This window comes from Carica papaya, chromosome 9, assembly GCF_054855325.1.
Source record: "Carica papaya isolate Zhongbai chromosome 9, ASM5485532v1, whole genome shotgun sequence".
Lineage (NCBI taxonomy): Eukaryota > Viridiplantae > Streptophyta > Magnoliopsida > Brassicales > Caricaceae > Carica > Carica papaya.
Window position 1 is genome coordinate 21,821,459 of NC_142317.1, and position 18,513 is coordinate 21,839,971.

Genomic DNA, 18,513 nt, shown 5'->3' on the forward strand with positions numbered 1-18,513 from the left:
ATGTCTTTAGTATTTTTTGTAAAATGCAATATATATTAATTTTGCGTAATGCAAAAAGTGGAACTTAATATTCTAATACGAATAAAAATATAAACAGTCGTTTGATTCATTTATATCCTTTTAATCATTCATATATTATGTGGGTATATATATATATATATATATAATTGGGTGTGTATATATAAGTATAGATAATTTTGCTCTTTATTTAACTTCGGTGAAAAATCGGAGGTGGACTTTCACGAGATTGGAGAACTTATTTTCAAAATCAAAGGGGCTTCTTCATGATAATTAATTATACAACCCCGGATAAACTATATATATGATATTAATGTATAGATCATAATAAATATTATTGTGTGTGTGTGTGTATATATATAATCATGGTTACTATGGTACTCCAGCATTGGTGCTTGTCGCATGGCACAGATCTGTCGTGAATTCCTTTAGCCTATTGAGGAACAATCTAAGCAACAGTGAGCAAACATTTATTTTTCTGTGTTTTTTTTTTTCATCTCTATAATATTCTTATACAAATATACGCACCAATACATATATATATGTATTGAAATTTCATTTACTCAAATATTGATGATCAAATTAACTTTGGTTCGAAAATTCATCTTGAGACACTTGTGTCTTCTCTATACGTGTATCTTTCAATTGGTAGCACTCAAACATGAATTCTCAATCTTGCAAGAAAAATTAAGCATTCTTCATGAGGTAATTAATAATTATTGTTGGTATTTTTTATAATGGGTAATCATTTCACATTTTCATTAATAACCTTTTTAAGCTATTATATTGTATATTTATTTTTACAACACAATTTCTCAATTACTAGGTGATTTGACCCACAACCTAAATATTTCTATGTAATTTCTTCATTTACAAATTGAAAATATATACATATATATGAGACTAATTTCTATCGTTGTTGGAAATATATTTATTTTTTTATTTTTGATATTTTTTGTGGTACAATTTGAGAGAAGGATTGCGGCTAATGCTAGAACTAGATGAAGCAAAAGTTGTTAAATGCTATATGTTTAGTTTCCTTTATGAGCTGAGCTTTAGTTTCTTCTATGAATTGATCCCATAAACTTGGTAGTTTGTAACAGAGATTTAGTTTCCTTCATGAGTTGATGCTAAGAACTAAAAACTTACAAGTGTATAGTAATGCAAAAATATGTAATGAATAAAAAATGAGTTTGCAAGAAATATCTTATCATCACTTTCTAATCACTCTCTCAGACAATGCTTTACATACCAGTTGAATTTTTTCAACTAATCTGAAATCAACCGAGGAAATATATTGAAAAGTTTTTTTATCAAGCATTAATTTAGATGGCAAGGTATGATTTACGAGATAGAAAAATATCATAACCAATACAAAATGATTTACAAGATGCAGAAAATATCATAATCAAACAATAGAATTAAAATAATATAAAGGTATTTTTGATTTATAGTGAATTCTTTAAAAGAATGTCTTTCACTCCTATAATACTATGTATATGATATAAAGTCTGTAAATAGGAAATAACTTATTTAATCTCCAATCCAAGAAGATGTTTCGAGCTAATGCTAATCCTAAATCAACATATCATTTTTACATTAAAATCCTATGATACCCGAATCACTGCTCAAAAGCTTTAACTTCCAAATAAAATGAAAAATAAACCATTGTTATCATCACCATTATACATTTAAGTTTTTTAGATAGGTAAGTTGAGCCATAAATTGAAGTTACCTATCCTTGTGTGAAAGCAACTTCAGAATCTTATATTATATACGTCTGTTGGGAGTTCTTTTGACCATGTTTTCTCTTGGGGTTAGCACTTATCATGCAAGAGAAGGCATTGACAAGCTAAGAATCCTCTTTAGTTATTAGAATTTTTTCTGCACTTGGGTCTGCAAGTAGAAGCTTAGCCACAATGTATCCAAGAATTGATCATGTTTGGAATAATCGTACATGTTTCCCGATGAACCTTTCTATTTTCATGTCATAGTATTCAGGCCACTTGTCTCTTGATATGTGTCTTTCCGTAACTTCAACAGCTCTTGCAGTGATTTTTTGTCTTTTCATCTTTATGGCTGCAACAGTAAGCTATAAAAAGTCCATTTTAAAATCTTAAGTCGCACTGACTATTGTAGACTGATTCAACATTGACAGTTGGATATTTGACTTAGTTTTGGATTTATCTCCTAAAATTTTTAAGGTTTTGTTAGTAGTGATAGAATTTGAGTTAGTGGCAGATTGCTCTACCATTTTTTTTTTAATTTTTTGTTCAGTTGTAAAGCCTATTTAAAAGGTATTTCTGGTTGCTGAATATGTCATCCCACTGCATTTAAAATTCCAGCAGCAATTCATACCCATAAAATGTTTTGATTAATATTTTTATTTTTCTACTGCATTCATTTCTTGTCTACTATATTTTTCCTTGTTGCCGCAGTAAATTTGCCGCAAGTTTGAGTTTAACAAAGCTCTCTTCTCCAACAATAGTGGTATCAGAGCAAAGTTTTGTTGTAATTGGGCGTGCATCTCATGGCGACAAATGGCAATGTCGTGAGTATTTCTCAACCATCAATTCTTATCTTTTCATGGTGGAAGCTGCGAATTTTGGAGCATTAAAATGAAGACATTATTCAAGTCTCAAGATTTATGGGACTTGGTTGGGAATGGGTATCCTAATCTGGATGAAGCAGGCAGGTTAAGAGAAAATAAAAAAAGGGATTCCAAAGCACTATTTTTCATCCAGCAAGCAGTGCATGAATATATTTTTTTTAAAATTTCAACTGTAAATACAACCAAAGAAGCATGGACGACTTTGCAAACAACATACAAAGGCTCATCCAAGATAATTATGGTAAAACTTCAATTTCTCCGTCGTGACTTTGAGATGTTGTAAATGAAAATTAGAGAATCGGTACAAGAATTTCTTTTATGAGTTGCAACGGTTGTTAATTAAATGAGATCTTACAGGGAAGAGATTTCTGATCAAACCACTATTGCAAAAGTGTTAAGGTGTTTGACTCTAAGTTTTGATCACATTGTTGCAGCTATTGAGAAGTCTAAGGACATAGCTACTTACTCATTTGACGAGCTGATGGGTTCTTTCTAATCCCATGGGCCAAGATTGAATCAGGTGAATGAAAAGACTGAAGAGAAGGCTTTTTAAGTGATGGGGGAGTCTCCCAAATAACAAGATGATTCAAAGAAGGCACAAGTAGAGGATGTGGTAGAGGAGGTTATATAGACAGCGGTAAACGAGGTAAAGGCAGAATTGCTAGACAAGATGAACAAAGGGAGATGATTGGAAAACAAATAAATTACAAAAGTAATATTTAGTGTTATTATTGCAAGTGATACGGGGATGTAAAGGTAGACTTCCAAAAAGAGAAAAACTAGCAAATTATGTTGAAGATGAGGAGGAGATTGAGCTATTTATGGCCTATCAAGATGGCACCAAAGCATCAAGCGGTATATGATTTTTGGATAGTGGTTGTTTCAACCATATGACTGGGATCAAATCTCTATTCAAGGAGCTGGATGAGTCATGTAAGGTGAAAGTAAGACTTGGTGATGATGGCAAAGGCACGATGGCATTAAGCAATGGTCATGGTAACACAAAACTCCTTCACAATGTCTATTATATTCCTACTTTATCACAAATCTATTGAGCATTGGGCAGCTTATGGCTAGTGGGTATTCTATAATGTTTGATGATGTGTCTTGTGTGATTAGAGATAAAACATTTGATCGAATTATTGTTGGTGTTTAAATGGAACTTAATAAGCTTTTCCAACTTGAGGTTTTTAGTGTTAAAAACCATGCTCTTATTGTTAAAGAAAATAGTACAAATTGTGGCATTTAGGATATGGACATTTAAATGTAAAAGGTCTACAATTATTGAGTTAAAAGGAAACATTGTTCGGGCTACCTAAAATTGAGTCCTTAAATTTTTGCAAATGGTGCATTTATGGGAAACAATGTAAAAAACCATTTGCTATAGGAAAGTCTAGAAGGGCATATGAGTTTGTTGAACTTGTACATACTGATTTGTGTGGCCCTATGAAAGCACAATTTTTTGGTGGAAGTCAATATTTTTTGTTGTTTACAGACTATTACAGCCGTATGAGTTAAGTCTATTTCCTCCAATTCAACTCTGAAACGTTTGAGATCTTTAAGAAGTTCAAGGCACTCGTTGAGAAGCAAAGTGGAAGAAGCATAAAGGCATTGCGTACTGATAGAGGAGGGGAGTTTCTATCTAATGAATTTAACCAATTTTGTGAAGAACAAGACTTGCACAGAGAATTGACAGCACCACATACACCAAAACAAAACAAAGTGGATGAACATAAAAACTTAACAGTTGTTGAAATGGAAAAAAGCTTGCGAAAAGAAAAGGGGTTGAAAATGTTGTCGTTGCTATCTATCTATTGAATTTATCTCCTACAAGGGCTGTTCTCAACCAAACACCATATGAAGCTTTGAGTGGTAGGAGACCTTAGGTAAGCCACTTAAAATCTTTGGTTGTATTGCCTATTCCTTGATAGATTCACATAATCACAGCAAACTTAATGAAAAATTTGTGAAATGAATCTTTGTTGGTTATTGCTCTCAATATAAAGCATATAGGCTCTATAACCCTTTGAGTGGAAAGATAATTGATATAATTGAATTTTATAGATATTTTTCTATTTTATTTGAGTTGATTTTGATCGATTTTTGCCAGATATGCTGTTGGATTGTCTTTAGCACTTTTCAAGAATGATTTTAGAACTTGGAAGCAAATTAGAATGGGTTGGAAAAAGATTTGGGCGAAAATGGGTTGAAACATGAAGATGTGGGAGAGATGGCCATAACACACAACTATGTGTTATGGAGCCAACATTTTTATTTCTTAGGAGGAGTGAGACATGGCCGTGTTCCTGAAAGACACGGCCATGTGCCCTATACTGGGTTAGCACACAGCCATGTGTTAAGAAGGCAATGTTTCTATTTTGTTCGATAAAAGAGACACAGCTGTGAGCCTAGGAGACACGGTCGTGTCATGTCTAAAAGCTAAAAATTGACATAATTTCAAGGAAGACACAGCCGTGTGTCGATTTGACATGGTTGTGGGATGTGCCAGATTAGAAAATTAGGTTTTGAACGATATAAAAAAGAGAGGATCTGAAAAAGAAAAGGGGAGACTGGAGGAGGAGAGGAGGGAAGACAGCTGCAGACATCAAGAACTTCTTTTTGTCGGTCATTCTTTTCACGTTTCTTTTAGATTTAATTCTTATAATTTTCATTAGGATGTGTAACTAAACTCTTCTGTTGGGATCTTTGATGAAACCCGAAGGGATACATGTGATTTTCTCATTCAATCTATGAAAAGCTTTTTCCCCAATCCCTATGTGTTATCTTGTGGCTTAATGCATAAATAGATTGATCACCTATTTATTGATTTATGATGAATGATTGGATTGAGAGATTGATTGTTCATTAGAATAGCAAGTTAGCACAATAGATTGAATGTGAGAAGAGATATTAAGCATAATCTATATATTTGATGATTGAATGTTAATGCACTGATTCATACTAATCCACAGAGATATGTGTGTTACAATGAAGTAGGTAAGGTAATTGATCTTTAGAAAGAGATTACTACATGATTGAATGAAATTGGGAAAAAGTTCTAGTTGTAGATTGAATTAAGGAAATTCATAGTTGAACTTAGGGTGGATTCTAAGATCTTGACTATTATTATATCTTGATTGTTAATTGAGAAGAGATTACTACATGATTGAACGAAATTGGGGGAAAGTTCTAGTTGTAGATTGAATTTAGGAAATTCATAGTTGAACTTAGGGTGGATTCTAAGATCTTGACCGTTATTATATCTTGATTGTTAATTAATCTTAATTCATTGTTTTTGTTGTTGTTGTTAAGTTTTAGTTTATACTCATTCTCTTAGTCATTGGCCAAATAATATCAATAAGTAGTGATTCTAGTAATTGTTATATTAGTCCTCGTGGGACGATATCCAAATTTATTGCTATAGTACGTGTTCGAACTAGTGCACTTGCTAGGTGAGTTCATATAACAACAAAGTTTTGGCTCTGTTGCTGGGGACTAATACTAGCAATATTAAAGTTGACTATTTTTTATTAATTTGGTATTTTTACCTTGTTTTTTTTTTGTTTTGCTAGCTATTTACAAGGGGTTCTATAGTGCATGACAAAAAGAAACAAAGAACCATTGATTTTTGAAACATAAATCGAGAGGACTCGCCACAGACTGAGAGCACAAGCAAGAAGTAGATTTCTCCCATCTCGTGTCAGAAATTTGTTGAGAAGAGGAACAACAACAATGGTTGATGAACCAGAAGGGCGAAGAGAGCACACAATGATGGATTATTCTATTCTACTCTTACTGGAATTGAACCGAGTGTCACATGGTCAGCTGTAAAAGCTAACAACTTTGAGATTAAGTCAGCCATCATCCAAATGATTCAGCAAAGTGTACAATTTTTTGGGTTCCCAGCTGATGATCCTAATGAGCACATTGCAAATTTTCTGGAAATCTGTGATACTTTCAAGCATAATGGAATGAGTAATGATGCAATCAGATTGAGACTTTTCCCTTTATCATTGAAGGATAGATCTAAGGCTTGGTTGAATTCATTACCAGCTGGTTCCATCACTACTTAGGAGGATATCACTCCACCTTTTTGAGCCAAGTACTTTCCACCTTCAAAGATAGGTAGGTTGAGGAATGAAATCACCACTTTCGCATAAATAGATGGAGAATTTTTGTATGAGTCTTAGGATCGCTATAGGGATCTACTAAGGAGAGTTCCTCACCATGGTCTACCTATGCTGCTTCAAGTACAGACATTCTACAATGGTCTCACAACCAACATCAAGATAATGATTGACATAGCAGCTTGAGGAACACTGAACAACAAGACACCTGAGGCTGCCTAGAAGTTGATTGAGAATATGGCAAATAATAGTTACCAATGGGAGAAGGAGAGATCTTCATCAAGAAATAATTGCAGCTTGCATAGTGTTGACAACTATACAGCTCTATCTGCACAAATTGAGGCCTTAACTAAGAAGATAGACAGCATGAATAGGGTGACAGCACAAGCAGTGCAAGTTCAGAATTATGAAGTTCAACAAGGGAATCCTTATTCTAATACTTATAATCCTGGATGGAGGAATCACCCTAATTTTCCATGGGGCAACAAAAATAATCAGACACAAGCTTCCCCGCTAGCTTTAATTATATATTTTTATAAATATTGAACCTTTCAACATGAATTTCTTTAAAATTTCTTGCTCTAATGTACAAATTACTTAAATCCCACTTTTGTTTAGTTATTAAAATTCAATATACATAAAAAAAACATATATCATGTAAATTAAAGACTAAATTTCTTGCTTCCTATTAATACTATATCGAACTCTCTATAGTACTATCAAATGTAATAAACTCCTTGCAAGATACAGGAGAAGGAACAAATGATGATTTTATACATCTCAAAAGTTCCTAATTAAGCCCATCAAAAAATTGGTGTCGTTTGATTGTTGTTACACCCATTGTGGACCCTATTTGCCTTGTCGGGTCCTTGATTAATAGCGATGTGATCAAATCCTTTGCTAGCTCTGAAACCATGATTTCTTTGGGAAACTCAAGTGCTCGAGCCACAATATTTGCTAAGGGTAACTCCTAGTCAACTCCCTTACAAGATGTCATCCCATATAACATTTCGAATACGAATATCCCTAGTGTCCACCAATCAGCTGTGTTTCCATGCCCTTCACCAGACACAATTTCTCATGCTAAGTACTCGTGGGTCCCAACAAAAGGCCTTGATTGGACATTGATTGACTCTGTGATGATTTCGACGGTTGTGGGATGTGTTGATTTTTTTTTATTTATGTTGACTAGGGTGTAAGCAGGAGGCTATTGCAGGTGTTATACAATAGGGTAGAATGCATGATGAATTAGAAAAGTTGGGTTGATCATCAGGGTAACAACTTGTTTTTGTGATTAGTGATGCATTTTGATTAGAAATTATATGAATCGTTGATGTGGAATTATCGTCTTTTTGTGAGAGATCGAAGTCAGTCAATAAAATGTGACCGTCGAATCTTACTAACACGTCTTAAAATCACAGTAAACTATCCCCATCATGTGTAAGTATTATATGGCCACTGTGACTTCAGATGCATAAAACCCGTGCCAAAAAGAGAAGGTCACAAAACTTTTTAAAAAATTGAATAAATTTAAATAAGTTCAAAATATATAAAATTGAGTTTGATAAGTTATGTGAATAGCTTGTTTAAAATTTAACACTTTATTCCATTTAATATATTTGAGAATATGCTTAATACATTATTGAAATATAATAATCTCTTGAAATATTACTTAGATTAATAAAAATATATAATATATTTAATTTATTAATATATAAACAGGTTCATAAACTTGTAAACCAAATTCCTTCATATTTGAATTTGGCTCTTATACTTTAACATTTTAGGACCGTATTAAAATATGAAAAAAAGATTTTATTAATTAATAAAATTGAAAATGAAGATGGTATCTATATATACATATATATATTTATGCAAAAATATGATAGAATCAAGAAGGTGACATGGGGAAAAGTTAAAAACTTCAAAAAGAAGATACTTATAATTGGGAATTATATAAATATATAATGTGTGTGTCTATATATATATATAACCTTCTCAATTTATCAATATATATGTGTGTGTGTGTATAGATAATGTATGTACGTATATCACAATACTAACTGCGTTAAATGTCATAGTAATAAATTAATGATTCGTATAATCATTTAATATATTTTTATTGATACATATAATTAATATTGTCGTACGTCTGTAGCGGGCAGCAGCTTCATTGAAGCATTTATCCGGCTACCTATGATGGAGGATGTGAAGATAGCCATCGGGATAGAACTTAATGAGTAAACACGACCACCGATCACAAATGAACTTCATACCTATTGGTGCCACATATGATTGCTCATACACCATCATATATATGAATTATATGTTTATATATATATATACACGTGTCAAGACATGGGATGAAAGGAGTAAGGAAGGGTAAACTTTCATACATAATTAACGACATCATAAATCAAATCAATTAGTGAATATAGTAAATTAATTTCATACTTATTTTTTATTGTACATATTATTAATATATTTCATTACTAAGTTTTTTTAAAAATTGTTTTAAATTTTTTCGAAAAAAAGGTGCATAAGCAGTGGATGCAACCAAACATGAATTCTTAGTAATGAAGGAAAAAATAAAAATCTTTCTTGAGGTAATATTTTATTTTATAAATTTTATTTTCATATATATCTTTTTCTTTTATAGATTTCGTAAAAATTTTAATTGAATTTAAATTTATAGATTTATACATATAAAATATTCTACATTTTAATAAAAGTTAAAGTTATAAATTTTAAATAGAAAATAAGTGTTTTAACTACTATCATATTGTTATAATTTATTATAATTATTAATAGCTATAATTATGGAGCTGACAAAATAAATTTTTAATGAAGTAAAACTCATGCTGTATAAGCATGCAAATTTAAATTTAATTAAAATTTTCACGAAGTCCAAAAGAAAAAAGAAATACATGAAAATAAAATTTTATAGAATATGTAAAATAAAATAATACCTTAAGAAGGATTTTCATTTTTTCCTTCATTAATTATTTATTAAAAAATAAAAATTGGGTACATCTATTAATTAAGTGGTATGCATCAATCATAAGACAATACAAAAACCTCCAAGTAAGAATACATATAAAAATACAGTTTCATCCGAGATTAGTCAAGTGATATATACTAATTACAATACAATGCAGATAACTTTCAAATGATGACACACATAAAAATACAATCTAACTCGAACTTATAATCTCTTATAAAAAAAGAAACATATCAACTATTAAACTAATTATTTAATTAATTATGTATCCACATATATAATTAATTAATTTAATAATTATTTATCTTTTAGGCAGATATCTAAGTAATTTTATCCTTAACTATAAGAGTATGAGTTTAAATCAGACTATACATCTCATGACAAATCATTTAACTGTCAAAATGTACGAATTTTTACTAGCAAAAATTGTATATGAGAATTTTTATTGTTAAATATACATTATAAGATCAATAATAACACACAATAATACTCCAAATTGAAGAGTTTTGAGCTGTGATGATTAGTATTACTTATATACCTTGAGGAGCCTCCTTTAATCTTGATGCAAAGTGCACAAATCGTAGGAAAATTTGCATAAGATACTTTATCCCTGCAAGTCAAGAGAAGAAGATCAAATAATCAAATCCATCAATTAATCAAATATTGTTAATAACAATAAACTTTTATCTCCAAATAAAAATAAGTACATCCAAGGGCAGTGTTCACATCCCTCACCAGTGAAGGTTAACCATTACATCTATCTAAAATCAAGAAAACATCTAATTAAAGTTTGTGTAATTCATCCTTTCTTACATGTGTATCACAGAGAACATTGTCTCTCCTCACCCAAATCAGCTCCTAGAGTTTGTTTGTTCCGCTGTTAATCCAATTCCTACTTCCAAACAGCATCACTTTTACCCTCATAGAGAACATGGTCTCACTCACCTGGATTTGCCTCCTAGAATTTTATATTTATATTGTTTTTAATCCCTATACAATTCGTTTCTTTTTCTCTACTCACCAATGCTACCATTTTCGAAACAGACATCAAGAGAATTAAATATAAAAGATAACAGAATAATAATTCCCAAATAGATATCAGATTCAGACCACAATTTCCCTTTTTTTAAAATTTCCTATCCCTCTCCTGTTCTCATCCTTTCAATTTTCCTCCTATGTTTTTAGCATATCTCTTATGTCCTCTCCTCATAGTTGTCCACACGATAATTCCATCGTTTTGTCCGATCTTCTTTTTATCCTCAGATCTCACTCTCCATTTTTTTTGTTTTTACTTCTGGTTCTAATCTGATTTCAAGAAAATGTCCCTATTCCAAGATCAACTCATTTCTTCCCAAAAATATCTCAAAGAATTTAAAACATAAATTCTACTCAAGTAGTGAGAGTCAAATTTAACTTTGTTCTCAGTGACGGCGTTAATTTGATTGTTGGATTCCTCCCTTATTCTGCTCCCAATTCCACCGCTAGCTAATTAATATGATTGAGAAATCGCACATAAACTCCCTCTTAGTGTACCCTAGCTATGAATTTTCTTCCACTCCCTCTTCCCCTGCAGCCCGACATCCTCTTTGAAAGTGAAGGAGGAACCATCAAAACCATTGAGGATGGCAACGAAATCCCTAAATTAAATAAGATTACAAAATATTTTTTGATAATTGAGACATAATCAATATTTTTACTTTTAATAATTAAGGTAGAAATAATAATGTCTTCCTAAATATAATTATATAATTATATATTTACTTTTTGAAAAGAAAATTTTTATCTCTTTAACTGCTTAAGTAGTAATCAAAATTTTAAATTTTAAAGACTAATGAAGAAAAAAAATCTCTAGACTTTGACTTCTAACAAGCATTCAATTCTCTAATTTTAGATATTCTTTAAGTGTAATCTTATAATAGTTCTTTTATAGATAACATAATGAAAATAATGTTAAAACTCTAAAATATTTGATAACGACACTTCTAGTTTTTTTTTCTTTCTTGATGCTTTCAGTTTTTCTTTCTTGATGCTTTTAGTTTTTCTTTCAATCTTTCTTTAATGATATAATTTATATCTATGACGCAATGTTCATATAGGAAATGATAAAATAGTTTCTTTATAAAATTAGCTCTATTTATTTCTTCACCACAATATAATTTCTTCATAATCTGATCCTCACATTTATTACTGTGTTATGATGTGATCAATTTTAGGTGATCTAGAAATATAAAAAGAGTTAGAAAATAATTGGGAAGAGGAGGAAAAACATAAGGAAATGAGATAGGAAAATAAGAGTTAGACTATAAGTATTATAAAGTTAAGTTCTCTTTTATTCCCCTAACAAATAACGCATAATTAGGTAGTAATTATAAAGTAGATTCATTATAAGGATTCATATTTTTCAAACAGTTCCTAAGTTTTAGTTAACGACCGCGAACTAACTCAAATCACATATTTGACTTTTTATTAAATTACTTTTTTACTCTAAATAACAGAAAAACATAAAAGTACAATCTAAATTAAATACATCCGAAAATATATACGTGTACTTACATTAGATATTCTTTAAATGTAATCTTATAATAATTTTTTTTATAGATTACATAATGAAAATAATGTTAAAACTCTAAAATATTTGATTACATAAGTTCAAAATAATGAAAATAAGATTTTTATCTCTTTAATTTTTAAATTTTAAAGACTAATGTAGAAAGAAATTTCTAAATTTTGACTCCTAGTAAGCATTCAATTCTCTATATTTAGATATCTTTTAAGTATAATCTTGCAATAATTCTTTTAAAGATTACATACCTTAGAATGAAAAATAATGTTAAAACACGAAAATATTTGATTATAAAAGTTTAAAAATAGATTATGACACTTCTATTTTTTTTTCTTTCTTGATGCTTTCAGCTTTTCTTTCAATATTTCTTTAATGCTATGATTTATATTTATGATGCAATATTTAGATAAAAAACAACAAGGTAGTTTTTTTTTATAAAATTACCTCTATTAATTTTTTTCACGACAATATGATTTCTTCATAATCTTATCCTCACATTTATTATTATGTTACGATGTGATCAATTTTAGGTGATCTAGAAATATAAGAAAAGTTAGAAAATAATTTGGAGAACGAGGAGGAAAAACATAAGGAAATGAAATAGGAAAACAAGAGTTAGATTGGAAGCATTATAGAGGTATGTTCTCTTTTTTTTTCCTAATGCATAACGCACAATTAGGTAGTAGATTCGTTATAAGGGGTCATATTCTTCTAACAATTCGAAATTTTAGACCGCGAACTAACTCAAATCTCATATTTGACTTTCTATGAAATTACCTCTTCATCCTAAATAACTGAAAAATATAAAAGTACAATCTTCCAAAAGTATATACATGTACTTACATTAAGCGGTATTAAATCTATCTTGTTCATTTGATTCAATTTTTACTTTTTTATGTAATTATTAGTAATCATTTACATGTTGAATGAGGTATATATTCATTAATTTTATTTTTGAACCGCTTATATTTTTAGCTTGAATTCATTGAATGAAATTTTATTTCATAATTCTTCATATATAGGAAGATCAACTAGAATTTAGTTCATAAATAAGAGAGTTTAAATATTAAAATTGTGATATATTGTTAAATTATAAAATATGGGACAAATGTCGCAAGTAAATTTCTTAAGAAAATGATGAAGCTTGTTTAGAAATTAAAGCAAATGGGACAATTAGATACATATACAAATATTTTAACTTCTAATACTATACTATACTATATATATTTTTAAAATATAGTTTCTCAATGAGTGGTGTAATTTGACTCACAACCTAAAAATTTCTACATAATTTCTTCATTTACAAATTGAAAATATATACATATGCATGAGGTTAATTGAAATTATTATTGTCATAATCGAGCAATAGAGTTAAAATAATATAAGAATATTCTCAAATTACAGTGAACTCTTTAAAAGAACACCTTTCACTCCTACAGTACTATATATATGATATAAAGTCTATAAACAGGAAACAATTTGTTTATTGTCCAATCCAGGAAGATGTTTCAAGCTAATGCTAATCCTAAATCAATATATCATCTTTACATTAAGATCCAATGATACCGAATCACTGCTCAAAAGCTTTAACCCCCAAATAAAATGAAAAATAAACATTGTTATCATCACCATTATAAATTTAAGTTATTCAAATAGGTAAGTTAAGCCACAAATTGAAGTTAACTATCCTTTTGTGAAAGCAGCTTAAGAATCTTATATTATGCAAGTCTTTTGGGAGTTCTTCCGACCACACTTTTTCTTGGGGTTAGCACTTATCATGCAAGAGAAGGCATTGACAAGCTCATAATCATCTTCAATTATCAGAATTTTGACTGCACTTGGGTCTGCAAGTAGAAGCTTAGCCACAAGGCATCCAGTAATTGACCATGTCTGGAATAATCGTGCTTGCTTCCTGATGAACTTTCCTCTTTTTATGTCATAGTATTAAGGTTAATTGTCTATTGATATGTGTCTTTCCGCAACTTCAAAAGATTTAGCAGTGATTTCTAGTCTTTTCATCTTTATGGGTGCAACAGTAAGCTATAAAAAGTCCATTTTTAAAATCTTAAGCCACATTGCCAACATTCCTTCATTATTACTTTATTTTATAAAACATCAACAAGGTGCCATATCCTATTGGATTCAAGTATGTGAACTTAAGAAACTTATACCTAAATATAACTTATACAAAGGGTTCTTTGGAGCAATGAACAAAACATTAGCAGCAGAGAGAATATTTAAGTATAACAAACTAACCTACCATAGCAGAGTTGGCCAAGAACCACCATTGTGGTAAGACCAAGGCCTGCATGAAAAGGAAACATAGTGAGAAATGCTGAAGATAATGAAGAAATAGATCATAAATAAATAATACGAGAGTAGATTCTTATGTGTTCTTAGGATCACTACTAGTGATTATTTGCCACACCTAACCTTCAAGAGCAGGATAACATATATTGAATAACATATCTGCTACCAAATCTACTTCGCTTCAATAAGATCTAGTATGGCATGTGACTAATCAACTGTTGTCAGACTGCTTACAACAGACCACATGTTTTTTAGAGAAAAAAATCAAAAATCCATATGTGCTGGTTGTAAGTTTCCAATTAGATAACCTCCTTTATTGGGCATCCATTCCACCAACCAAGGAGAAATTTGATCTGGGTAATTGTTGAACTTATTAACTGCATCATATGAGTACTCCTCAGTCTTGCAACTATAAATCTCTTTTAGTTTTCGCAAATTAATCAAATAATACTCCCTGATGTGGAATGAGAGAGCAAGTAGGCAATTATTCAGAGCCGAAACAAATCAGCTGATCCATCTTCTTGAGCAAGCATTTCACGTGCACAGAGTAAGGTAGATTAAAATAGTGCCTTCAAGAAAAAAAAAGGATTAACTAGAGATACCACAACAAAAAAAGGTAAACAAATAAGATCTCTCTATTACCAACTTATAAATTTAAATAATGGTCGATTCATGTAGGCTTGTGAGTCAGATCATAATCTGTTGTTTGAATCCAATTTGCTAAAACATGGATCAAAACTAAAACGACTGGGATTAGTTCTAGATAAAAGTAGCAAAACTCCCTCAGAAATTCCCATAGACATAATGATAATCAAATAATTATAACCTTCTCAATCCTCAAACCCTTCTTTTATCAAAGTGAACCCAAGAAATTCTTGACTCAATTGAAATAATACCTTTTTCTACTTCAATTTCAAGAATGATTAACCTTAAATCAGAAAATAAGCAAAAGAAACAAATCAAGGCATTAGATTCAATGTGAGTATTTTAGTGAAAACTTTCAACTAAATCAGACATACAACCCAAAAGTAAAAAAATCAACAATAAAAAGGAAAATAAACTTTGACACTCAAGGAAAACTAATGAAATGATGCTACGAATATACATAATACGTCTCTTTTTCCCCTTTATTTTTAGGAACCATAAAGAATTATCTTCTAATACCTAGAAGTCATATAATAAGAGTACTCAAAAGGTGAGAAAAACCTGATCAAAAGCCAAAAGCTAACGATTACAAGGCACCAATGCAATTTTTTTGTAAGAAACAACCAGAAGCATCTAAATAACTAGTCAATTTGTGATAGAACTTAACAAAAGTCTTACTATATGGACCATTCATAAATCAAGGATTCCAAAACAAGAAAAAAAAAGATCATAGCTTAAATCCAAACCTAGATGAAGTGATATTAAAATGAACATATGGAACTCACTATTTCCATGCCCCTTTTAGATAAGGAAGAAAATGAGGAATTGCAGGAAGTCCTACCTTCGGAAGTCTATGAGGATCCCATGGATCCACAAATCTGAGTGCATGACTGTTCTCGCACTCTAATGGATTCAATGGCATAGTGAAAGAAGTGGTCGTTATGTCTTGTATTTTGTAGTCGTTTCTAGCCTCAGTTTATGTATGTATTTGGAACATTATATATATTTGTAAGGAATTTATTATGGTCTGATTCCGCTACATAAATTGTATATGCACTCATTATTTTGAATCTATATCTGATACCCATTTGCCTTAATTAGCACTTGGGATGTCACAACCCATGAGTTTTCCTGCTTAATATTATCAAGACCTTGATGCAATAAATGTCCAAGTAATACCTTAAAAAGAGGATTACTACCTCTTATACCAAATATTAGAGAAATTAATAATTGAATACCAAATGTCCATTACCATTTCAAATGAACCATAAAGGCAATTTTTTCCTTTCTTGAAATAAACAATTGACGAGCACATGCGGCTATTCAAACAACTGTTAGAACAAAAAACGAATCTACCCTGATGATTCCTTCATTCCATTTAATAGAGTTAATTACCTCCCCTTTTTCCCTGAGAGGGTTAGGTTTTGAAACTTACAAAAGTAAATAGAATGTAATAGGAATTGACTTAGTCTAGTACCAAGTTAGTGTTGGATGACCTCTTCTCCATTTTCTTTTTTTGGTTCCAAGAGGTATTGTTTCCAACAATGAAACCTTTTGCACCATAGACAAGTTATTGTTGTTTCTCTCAATAGTCTATCAATTGGCATGCAAAGGGTGACCGATGGATATGGTGGATGGCATGGCATCATTATCGATCGTAGAGGAAGAGGATGGGGACTTGGACTTAATTGAACTTTTCCCTGAACAACAAGAGTTGTATGACCTCTATTTGGTGGGAAGATTCCTGACAGAAGCACTTGTGAAGTTTAAACTGATGAAGAATACACTGGCAAACCTGTTGAGGCCGATAGGGGTAGTAAATATTGTAGATCTCAATTTTGGCCGTTACTTGTACAGATTTTTCTACGAAGTGGATATCCGAAGAGTGCTCAACAGAGGGCCATGGACTTTTAATAACAACTTATTGGTTGTGCACCACCTTAGGGAGGGAGAATATCCAATGAAAGTAGCCATTGACACGAGCCTCTTCTAGGTGCAGATTCACTCACTCTCGCCAAGTTGTGTATCGAAGACAATGGCTAGGCAGTTTGGGAACCTGTTGGGGGGCTTTATGGACTATGACACACGTTTGTCTTCTATGGCTAGCCATTGATGTCTGAAAGCCTCTATTCAGAAGAAAGAGGTTCAACCTGAGAAATGGGGAATCAACATTTGCAATCTTCAAGTATGAACATCAGCCTTTATCCTACTTCCTGTGCGATTGGTTGGGGCATTCAGAATCTTTCTACAAACTCCACATCCATTCTAGTGCAGGAGAGGAGGGTTGATTCCTTCTGTGCAAATCCCCCACAGAATTTTTTCTCTGACGAGCAGATGGTTACGGGATGAAAAGGGGAAAAACTGATAGAATCATGGGCGAATATCCTGGCAAGTATCTTGGGGATAGGGGCAAGGAAGGAAGAGACGAATATCTCGGCCGAAGCGGGAAAGAAGGGAGATTCTTAAAATTTATTAAAAAAATATAAATTTATACATTTTATTAATTATATAATACTTATCCAGTAATAATAACACAACTTATGAATAATAATATATAGAATGTATAGTTCATAGTCCGAACTATAAGTTCAACTTTTATAGAAAATGGTGAAAGTACAAATGATTTATCTAAAAAATATTAAACATTGATAAATTTATATTTAATTAAGTTGTAAAATGTTAAAATAATTTTTAAGAAATGAAAATTAATTTTATGTAAAATTAAAAGAAAAAATTTTTAAATTCTTTCAATTTTTGTTATTTTCTAATTCGTTTCATCTCGTAATTAAATGAAATATGAATTTATTAATCACCTTAGTGAATAAAGTGGAGTTAACTTATATTTGTTATGCTTTGATAATTGATACATACCTAATATAAGTAACTACAGTTATTTAACTTTTCATATCATCATATCTTCTTGAGAAATGCACACACAAACACACAAATATATATGTGTGTGTGTGCATTTTATAAATTTAAAGAGCTATTGTAACTTGATGTAATGCTAAATCACTATAAAATTTTCGGTGGAATTTATAATAGGAAGTGGATATGATGATGATGACTGTCATATCATACATGAGAATCACTAAATATATATATGAGAAAAAAATACATTTTTTGGTTCTGATAACTAAAAGTTGAAAAATAAAGGAAATAAAAATCTTAATATTTTGTTTGGTTTAAATTTATAAATGAAAAATAATTACTATAAGAAAGTAATTAATAATATCAG

The 18,513-nt window shown here is 30.8% G+C and overlaps 2 pseudogenes; both read right to left on the reverse strand.

The window, feature by feature from the left end:
- Positions 1 to 1,905: 1,905 nt before the first annotated feature.
- Positions 1,906 to 16,782, reverse strand: LOC148240178 (neutral/alkaline invertase 3, chloroplastic-like; annotated as a pseudogene).
- Positions 7,516 to 10,509, reverse strand: LOC148240179 (serine/threonine-protein kinase D6PK pseudogene; annotated as a pseudogene).
- Positions 16,783 to 18,513: the final 1,731 nt, after the last annotated feature.